This window comes from Tupaia chinensis, unplaced genomic scaffold (assembly GCF_000334495.1).
Source record: "Tupaia chinensis unplaced genomic scaffold, TupChi_1.0 Scaffold000235_1, whole genome shotgun sequence".
Lineage (NCBI taxonomy): Eukaryota > Metazoa > Chordata > Mammalia > Scandentia > Tupaiidae > Tupaia > Tupaia belangeri.
The window spans coordinates 5,459,277-5,469,218 of record NW_006159713.1 but is presented as its reverse complement, the minus strand read 5'-3'; positions in this window follow the sequence as shown (position 1 = coordinate 5,469,218).

Here is a 9,942-nt window from a genome sequence, read left to right as displayed (position 1 = left end):
GTGTGAGAGAGAGAGAGAGAGAGAGAGAGAGAGAGAGAGAGAGAAAGAGAACACCCCCCCACTCCCAGCAGGGCCTGGTCATGCTACAATCCTTTTTTCTTCAATTCTTTTTGTTAGGATCTTGGGGATGCACTCATGCACCCAGAGTGCTTTTCAAGCCACGGAGTTGTGATCACGCCAGGATTCGAACCTTAGTCAGCCATATGGGATCAGCTCCATGTGGGCAGTGCTTAATTGCTGTGCTGCAGGGCTGGGCCCCACCCCAAAAACTGTGGTCTTCACTAACATCTGTATTTAATGCTCCTCCTTTAAAAAAATTTTTTTTTGATTTATATATCAAAGTATTTATGCTGTCTCAGTCCACGAAAGGATCTTTATGTCTGCGTGAAAGTCCCTATTATAATTAAAAAACAAAACAAGAAGATGTTTCCTATAGTGAGAGCAGCAGAAGCAACTAACAGTTTGGGAAAGATCAAAGAGAGAAGAAAAGGCACCCAAGACTGCCCCAGGACAAAAATCTAACCCCGCCAGCCATTTTTCTCCTCATTTGCACTTTAAAAACCATCTTTGTTCAATTTATATCCTGTCTTCTTCCCTTTGCAATATCTATTTCCATATTGTTATATGAACTATTTTGAGAATCACCATCAAAACATTGTTGCATGGGCCAGCCATGGCCTGGTGGCGAAGGTGGCCGGATCCCACATGGCCTACCACGCGGTGTGAGTTCTGGACCTGGTGACTTGAGAAACATGCCAGGCGCGTGTGTGCGTTTCCAAAATCCTGAAAGGAGGGAGAGATGGAGAAGAGAGCGAGGCACGACCATGCCCCACGGGGGGTTCTTTCTCACTTTCTCTGTCTCCCCAGTGAGTGCACATGCTCTCTGACAAATTAAAAAATGATTGCATGATATTTTAACAACGGTTATGCCGCAGAAAGCTAAATGGGCATTTCCGTGCACACAGCTCGTCCCACGTTTTGAAAATACACCTCCTTAGTCTTGGTTCCTGAACTTGGCTCATTTTGTTTATAAAACCAAGCAAGAGTCAGAGGATTGCGAAACTGCTCTTTGGCTTGCAAGTTCACATGGGTGTGAGGGAGAGTTACCAGGGTTGCTCATAGGTAAACCAGCAGGCACCAGCGAGCTGAGCAATGCGGCTGAGGGTGGGCATGTCACAGCTTTCCAAGTTCTAGCTCTGGTCTGTTCCTTTCCTTGAGCCCCCAGCGTTGGTGATGAAATAAAAGGATTTGATAAGTGATGATTGTATTTGGTTACCATTTTTTTTTCAGTTGCAAATAACAGAAATTCCAACTTAAACTGGATTGACCAACGAGAGCGTATTGACCATTACGATAGAGTCAGGGGTATTGACTTTCGGTCTGGCTGTATCCAGCGACTCAGAGAGTGTCATCTTTTGATCTTGTGTCTTTGTTCCTTTGTGCGATGCTCTTTTTATTTATTTACTTTTTAGTCTTTGTTATAGGGCATGCACACTCACCAAAAAAGAGACAGAGGAAAAAAGTGAGAAAGCACCCCCAGGAGGATGGCCACACTGCAACCCTTTCTCCTTCATGCTCCTCTCCGGTGTAGGGCATGCACACACACACACAAACGGCATGTTTCTCAAGCTACTAGGTCTAGGACTCGAACCACATAGTTGGCCAAGTGGGATTCGGTCACCTTAACCACCAGGCCACCAGCTGGCTGCATATGATGATCATTTTAAGACAGACTTTGTCCATGTAGGGACAAAGGCCAGAGCTGACTCAGTCTACTGCCCATGCCTGGTAGGGATGGAGTTGGGGGGTAAGGGACTGACATCACTTGGATCTCACCTGGCCCTGGAGCTGGGGAAAGGGCCACCTTTCTGCAGGTCATGAACTCAGAATTGAGGAGGGATGACTTTCCAGAGGAAAGCCAAAGTGTGCAGCCAAGAGATGGAAGATAGGTGCTGGCCACCAACCACAGGGCAGCAGCTCGTGCCTGCATGCACGTCCACCTGTCACCTCACTGACCCAGCGCCAACTGCAGGTGCTGAATCCCCACCTCACAGAGGGGGAATCGGAGGCTGAGATACCAGCAAGGTGCCCAAACAGAGCTGGGCTCCCACCGGGATTTCTAGATCCTAACCCAGCACGTTTTTTGACGAGTCCCATTGTCTGATCTCTGATGCGCCTGCAGTGATCGAAGACTCCAGCAGGCCTGTACTGCCTAGGGGACAGTGCTGGCACAGAGCATATGTGGGACAAGCCAGTCTGCCAGACTCGGGGTGTATCCTGGCATCTGGGGACAGAGGGAGGTTGGGACCCCCATATCACCAGAAAACAAGGGTGTGTCTTTTGAACCCACTCCTCTGGGGTGGGCTCTGCACCAGAACCAGCTGTCTGCAGAATGCCTTTCCCTCCTTTAGGAACCCACTAGTAGGTTCTGGCGGGGAACCAGGGGTAGCAGAGAACCCCCACAGGCACTAGAAGGAGTTTGTGGGAGGGGAAGGGAGGGGATCTCTCTAGGTAATGAGTGAAGTTAGCAGAGACTTCTGCCTGGAACCACATAGCTTCAGAGAGCTCAGAAAACAGACCATGGCTACTCTTCATTTTGATTTGTGCCTCAGTTTACCCATCTGTACACAAGGGGCTAAGGACTTTCTAGATCTAAAGTGCATTGACTGGGTCAGCCCCATGGATCAGTGGTTTAGGAAGCTGGATGCCACATGGCCAGCCACATGGTTCGAATCCCAGACTGCCAACTTGAAATCATGCTGGGTACATATGGGTACGAGCCCCAAATCGTGGCAAGATGGAGAAATGGAGGAGATTGTGGTGTGACCACACCTCATTGGGGAGTGCTTTTTCTCTATATCTCTTTCTGTCTCTCTTTGGGTTCACATAATCTCTGGCCAAAAAAAAAAAAAAGATTAACAAGAGGTCAACTCCTTCATACTATAAAAGGTTCCTACAAATCACTGAGAAATACCCCAACAGAAGATGGGCAATGGAGATTGTTGGCCATCATTCCTTCTCCTAAAAACAAAACAAGACAAAACAAAAACAAAAACAAAAACAAATGGTTGACTCCATAGTTCGAGTCCGGATCCAATGGTTTGAAAAATCATACTGGGTGCATGCCTAAAATCTCAAGAGAACGGAGGAGAAGGGATTGTGGGATGACCACCCTCGTGGGGAGTGATTTCTCACTCTCCCTCTCTCTGGTGAACGCAGGTACCCTCCAACAAAACAAAACCAAATAACCTGAAAGGGTTAACAACTAACACACGAAAAAGGTTCAAATTTAGTGGCAAGCAAAGAAAACCCAGACAGCACCCTTCTCCTCACCAGTCATACCGATAAGGGTGATCTCAGACCTAGGGTGGGGGCGGACAGGCACTCAGTCACTTCGGGGAGGAGAGACAGAAGCCACTTTCCTTCTGGAGGTAACCTGCAAGTTTTTAAGATCAGCCTCTGAACACTGCGGGCTGGCCGCTGCACTTCTGAGATTCTCTAAAGGCAAGAATCATGAATGTTTGCAAAGGAAGGTTAGCAAAAAAGTGCGGTAGCCAGAGAAAGCTTTTTTAAGTTTATTTTTACTCATGATCAAGAACATGTGTGTGCAGGAGCATGAGAGAGGGAGGGGGGACCCTTCGCAGGGCAGGGTCTCATCACATCTCATCCTTTTCCAGCTTGTCAGGGTCTTGGGGGAATGTGAATATTTTTTTGTTTTTTAGAGGTTAGAGGTTTATGCCTTAGGGCACATATCCTCTCCAGAGAGAGAGACAGACAGACACAGTGAGAGGGAAAGTGAGAAATCACCCCGCAGGGGAATGTCCATGTCACAATCCTGTCTCCTCCTGGGATTTTGGGCACACATGCACACGTGCCCAGCATGAGTTTCAAGCTACGAGTCTGGGACTCGAACCGCAGTTGACTATATGGGAGTTCAGTGATGAAACCACTACGTCATCTGCTGACCCCAGGAGCATGTTTTTACAGGTCTGGGACTCGAACCACAGTTGACTATGTGGGAGTTCAGTGATGAAACCGCTATGCCATCCGCTGACCCCAGGAACATGTTTTTACAGGTCTGGGACTCGAACCACAGTTGACTATGTGGGAGTCCAGTGACGAAACTGCTACACCATCTGCTGGCCCCGCGAGCATGTTTTTAAGGACCTGAACCATGGTCAGCCATGTGCTCCCAGCACTGCAGTTCAGTTTGCTACCTACTGTGCCACTGGACTGGGCCTGGGGACATATTCTGAAAATCATGCATCATGTCACCTGTTCCTCTGTACCCCTTAAAACATCCCAGAGGTTTCTTTCCAGACTTAGAACAAACCCACTCCTTATCCAGTGGCCTGGCCCTGCTCCTCCCTGCCTCCATGGCTTTCGCCATCTGCTTGTCTCCTTCCTGTCCCTCCATTGTGCCAGACCCGGCCTTTGTGCTTGGTATCCCCTCTGGCTGGAGTGCTCACCTCCCTAGCATGTGATCCCCCCCCCCCAGGAAGAGGCTCTGTTTTAACCACTGCTAGACCCCTGACCTGACCCCTGATATCAGTTGATATTCATCGAACAAACAAAAGGTTAAGAGCAAGAGCTTTGGGATCAGAAGCAAGTGTGGGCTTCAGGTCACGCTCACCCCTGATTGGCTGTGTGGCCTTGAGTCTGTTCCTCCACCTCTCTGAGCCTTGGCCTCTTCTGTTGTGAAAAAGTGCAAACAGAATTCTTTCCTGCAACTAAGAAATATACAGTGTGTGGTGCGAGTCCTCGAGGACTATTTGTGATAAGTATGGGCGTTTCCAAATATTCCCTGTAATTGTCCTGCCACGAGGCAAGGAAACTTCAGGGCTCCTATAGGACACATGTACCAAACGGATGTTGTGAAAACAGCCGTGGACACGAGAAGGCGTGGAAGAGTCCCGTGTCCTCACTTAGCACATCATTATGGGCATATAATGCGTGCTCACAAAAAACACGAGTCAAGTAAAAAGCAAAAGTCCCCTATATCACATTGCATCCCAATTTCATGCTATGTTAAGTGGAAAAGGCAGGTTAAAAACAAAAACAAACAAACAAACAAAACATTATGTCTAGTATAAAAAAAACCTAGGGCCAGCAGGTGGTATGGTAGTTAAGGCACTGGACTCCCACGTGGCTGACTGTGGTATAAGTTCTGGGCCTGGTAGCTTGCTTTCTCACTTTCCTTCTCTCTCTCTCTCTCTCTCTCTCTGGTGCATGTGTCCTGTAGCAAATTAAAATTAAATAATTCTTTGGGAAAGAAAGAAAGAAAATCTGGAAGGGAAAGTCTGGAAGATTCACATTAAAATGTGAAGGGTAGGTGCTGGCTCCACAGCGCTACTCAGGAGAAACCGGATCCCTGTTGTGGCCGTGGTGGCCGACCGCGTTCCTCTGTGCAATCTGAAAACCACGAGCTCTGTGCCTCCCAGCCCACCCCGTACGACCTGCTACCATCTGGCTACTTGATTCTGGGGGGCTCTTATGAAGAGCCAGGTGTCCTCTGCTGTCTTAAGCAGCACTGTCTGAGGCTGGGGGCTTGTTCCAGGGGCGCCACAGTGAGCCTGGGTCTCGGTAAACATTTCAGGGCTGAAGAGATGGGTGCCTTGTGGTCCTGGGGACTGGCAAGATCCTAAGGAGCCTATAGGGTCAAGAAAAACACATATAGCTGGGTACTGGCTTGGAGCTCAAGGGACCCTAGGCATCAGTCAAGAGAAAACTTTGTAAATAAAATCCTACAACATCTCACACTGGCTTAAGAAACTGGCTTAAGAAGCTAGGGAGTTGATCGGGACATATTATTAAAAAGCTTAGGGCTTTCAAGCTTCAGGTTTTGCTGGATCTGGTGCTCCAATAATGACTCCAGGAACCTCTTCAAGGCTCCGTTTTTCCCTGTGATGGCCTTGCCCTGAGGCAGGGTCTCCCCACAAAGTGGCAAGGCGACTCATCAATAACTCTAGGCTCCCAGCAGCTCCCAGCAGAGACAGGGCTTCTTTCACCCAGGGGTTCCAGAAAAAGTCACAGGGAGGCCCTGATAAGCCAGGCTGGTTTGCCTGCCTACCCTCATGAGGGTGTTGATCGACTGGTCCTGGGTCACAAGCTCATTCAGCCACCAGGGTAGTGAGGTCAGCTCTATCCGAATCCATGGGCTGAGGGAGAGGGAGACGTTGTTCTTGCAGGATAATGGGGGCCTATGGGCAGAGAGAGGGCGCTGTAAGACAGAGCTCTTCACTAACTGGCTTGAAAAATAGGTTCCAGGGAACCAGCAGTTAGCGTAATGGCTATGTCGCTGGACTCCCACGTAGTCGACCGTGGTTCGTGTCCCGGACCCGGTGGCTTAAAACTCACGCCGGGCGCGTGTGCGTGCGTGCCCAAGATCCCGAGAGGAGAATGGAGGAGAAGGGATTGCGGCGTGACCATCCCTCCTGGGGGGTGATTTCTCGCTTCCTGTCTCTATGTCTCTCTCTGTCTGTCTGGCGAGCGCACGTGCCCTACAGTGAAAATCTCTCAAAAAAAAAAAAATGTGTTCCACTGGGACCAACAGATGGCAAAATGGTTACGTCGCTGGACTCCCGCATAGTTGCCTGCAGCTGAGTCCTGAACCTGGCGGTTTAAAACTCATGCCAGGTGCATGTGTGTGTGTACCCAAAATTTTGAGCAAAGAATGGAGAAGGGATCACGGTGTGGCCATCCCTCCTGCAGGGTGATTTCTCGCTTACTGTCTGTCTCTTTGGCGAGCGCACGTGCCCTATAGCAAAAACCTCTTAAAAAAAAAAAAAGAAAGAAAAATATGTGCTCCATGAAGCACAGAACTGCCCTTTACCTGGAGCTGGATCCATCCCAGCACCTCGCCTTACAGAGAGATGAAGAAGGCACTAGATCTGGGGGAAAGGAGGCTGGGATGGGTGAGATGGGGGCGGATGGAGAAGAGTCTTGCGTGGGGACCAGCGACACAGTTCGATGACTCAGTGAATGGCCATGGCTAATCCATCTCCCTCCAGGCCTCAGCATTCCCATCCATAAAGGGAGGTTGGTCTGGCTGGAGTCTAGAGATTTTCGAATTGTGCTGGGCATTTTTTGGATGAAACTGTTAGGATATCCCTTCCTGTCCCTTTCCACTGACTCAGAATGATTTTGTAATGGACCCCAGTTGATTGCTGAGCAGGGAATGATATCATTTGTCCAGGAGGGGCCTGAGAGCTTGGCTTAAGTAAAGGGGAATTTGGAAGCTATTTCTGGCAAAGACTGAGGTGGGTGAAAAATATGGGGGCAGGAGGTGTCAGGGGTGCTTGGAGAGGAAACCTGAGCCTGGGGCCTCATGCCCAGAGTCTGGCAAGAAGGGCCAGGCAGGGTGAGGCCTCGGCAGCTGGGGAGAGGAATGGGTGGGACAGGAATGTCCCTCCTCTCTGGCACCTGTCCCCAGGCTTGTCAACCTTTGATCCCATCCCACAAACGCTCCCAGACAGGATGCCTTCCCAGTGCCCTTCAGGTACCTGCCGTAAAGCGGAGACATTCGTAACTAAGTATTGAGTCTCCTACGAGCCAGAAGCTCTTCTAAATGTTTGCATATCAGCTCAGCGAAGCCTCACAACTGTATGGAACAAGCAGGGCTAAATTAACCCCATTGTATAAGCGGCAAATCTGTAGGGAAGGGTTTTCAGGGGAGGGAAGGGTCTTCCAGGGGAGGGAACAGCATGAGCAATGACATAGAGGCAAGCAAGTGCAGGGGACACTTGGGGCAGGGCAAGCAGCCCAGCAAGGGCTGCTGCCAGCACTTTGTGGGTCAAGAGGCCACTCGAGCAGTGGGCTGAGGGTGGAGCCATTGTGCCCTGAAAGGCCTTGAGGCCTAGACCCTCAGGATTTGCTGAGATAGCTGAGAGGTCTCTGTCCCCTGTGTGGTTTCTCAGATGCAGGTTGTGGGGAGCAAAACCTGGCAGTTCCTGAAGGCATGGAGGAGCAAGAAGCCCTGCTCCTCTCAGACCTACGCGGATGATCCCGCTGCAGCCTGGGAGGCTGTGGATGGACAGGAAGCCGCCATTCCTTCCCGTGAGCCAGAGAATGGCCTCTGTGTGAGCCACAACAAAAAGGCTTTTCTGCCAAGTTGGAGGGGGAGGAAGCAGCAGCCAGCCCCTGCCCTGGCCTGAAAGAAGGCTCTGTTGGTGGCCCTGGGGTCTTCATGCATAGAATGTGTGGGGAGGGAAGGCCAATGGGCAGGGGCATCCTCGTCCCTGTCCTGTTATCCAGCAACACCAGGTCGGGTGAGGCTGGTGTGTAGTGAAAACCAATCTGCCGGGTCCTAGCCCCAGTGCGGCCATTTCCTAGCTGTGTGACTTTGGCCAAGTCACTTCACCTCTCTGAGCCCCACTTTTCTCTTGAGTAACATATAAGTGGGGAACATGTAGTTGGCTGGGGTCACAGCTAGTCTAGGGCCAGGCACTGTCACCAGCACTTTATAGTGACCCCCGCCCTCCGGCCTCCCCCCAGCCCCGTTTATCCCCACAATATGTGTTTCGTATCATTATCCCCTCCACTGAGCGTAAGTTCTGGGAGCGGTAGGGATCAAGCCTGCCATATTTCCGGCTAAAACTCTAAGCTCTACACATGTGGAAAAAAGACTGGCAGGAAACAGGCCAAACAGTCAAGCCGGCTAGGGAATTATAGTGACATTTTTCTCCTTTTGTTCACCTTTAATGTCTTAATTTTCTTACTTGGGAATTAGCAAAATATAAAGGAAAAGGATGCTGAGGGAATGGGGCTGAAGGTGAGTTTAGGTGACAGTCATGGAGGCTCTGGGGTCAACCTGTGGCCCAGGGGTTAAGGAAGCTGGATCTCACAGGCCCAACATCCAACTGTGCAGTTCAAGTCCCACACCTGGCTTCTTGAAAAACATGCCGATACAAGTGCGTGTGTGCAGCCCAAAATCCTGAAAGGAGGAGAGAGGAGGGAGAGATGGGGAAGGGCCTGCAACACGATCATTTCCCCCTGAGGTGCTTTCTCCCTCCTTGTCTCTGGGAGAGCACGTGCCCTCTGGTAAATTCAAAACAAGACATGCAGGCTCTATTTAACCCTGAGGAGGGGTGTTAAGGCCTCAGGCAGGCCTTGGCTCTCTGGGCATGGGGAAGGCAAGGCCCTGCTACATCACCCACGCCCTCAGAGACCTTCACACAACCTGGGCTCGTGCCGCACCCACAGCCCTGGAGTGGGGGTACCGCGGGCTCTGGGATGGCTGTTCCTTGGCTCTGGGCTTCTGTGGGATCTCAGCGGAGCTTGGTGGAAGGCTCCTCGGACGGCTTCCTGAGGAGCTGAGGCCTTTGCCAAGTCTCCTCCGGCCTTGGCTCTGAGAGAGCTTGATGAGGCCTTCCCTCCTCTCCTTCCTCATCCTGGCCCCACACTGCCCTCCACCTGCCTGGTGACCTCTGGACCTCTGGGCAGCCCCAGGGCTTCAGGCAGAAGGCAGGCCTGGGTGGGGTCTGGGGCTTCTGCAACAGGAAAGCCGGCATGATGGGGTCTGCCCGGGCCCCTCAAGCTGGTTGCCAAGGCTCCTGTGGTGGGGGAAGCTCTCAGGCCACTTCCTAGATGTGCCTGAGAGGCCTTTGGGGCCTCTGAGGGCCAGCACTTCCGACTTTCCTCAGCCAGTTTCAACACAAAGAGAGGAAAGGGGTGGGATCAAGGAGGCTGGGGCTGGGGGGCTGGACCTTGTCTATCCTTGGAGAGGCCAGGCCTGTTCCACGTTGGGCTGAGATCCTACAGCCGAGAACAGGACCTGAGGTCTAAAGCAGACCTTTCAGCCCACCAGCCACACCGGGACCCACACCCAGCAAGATGCTTCTGTCCCCTGCCGTCCTGGGGCATTATCTGTACAGGCCCTGGGTGACCCCTGACTTCTTCAAAGTTGAGAGGGCAAGTCTTAGGGCCTCCTCCCCTGAGCCGTGT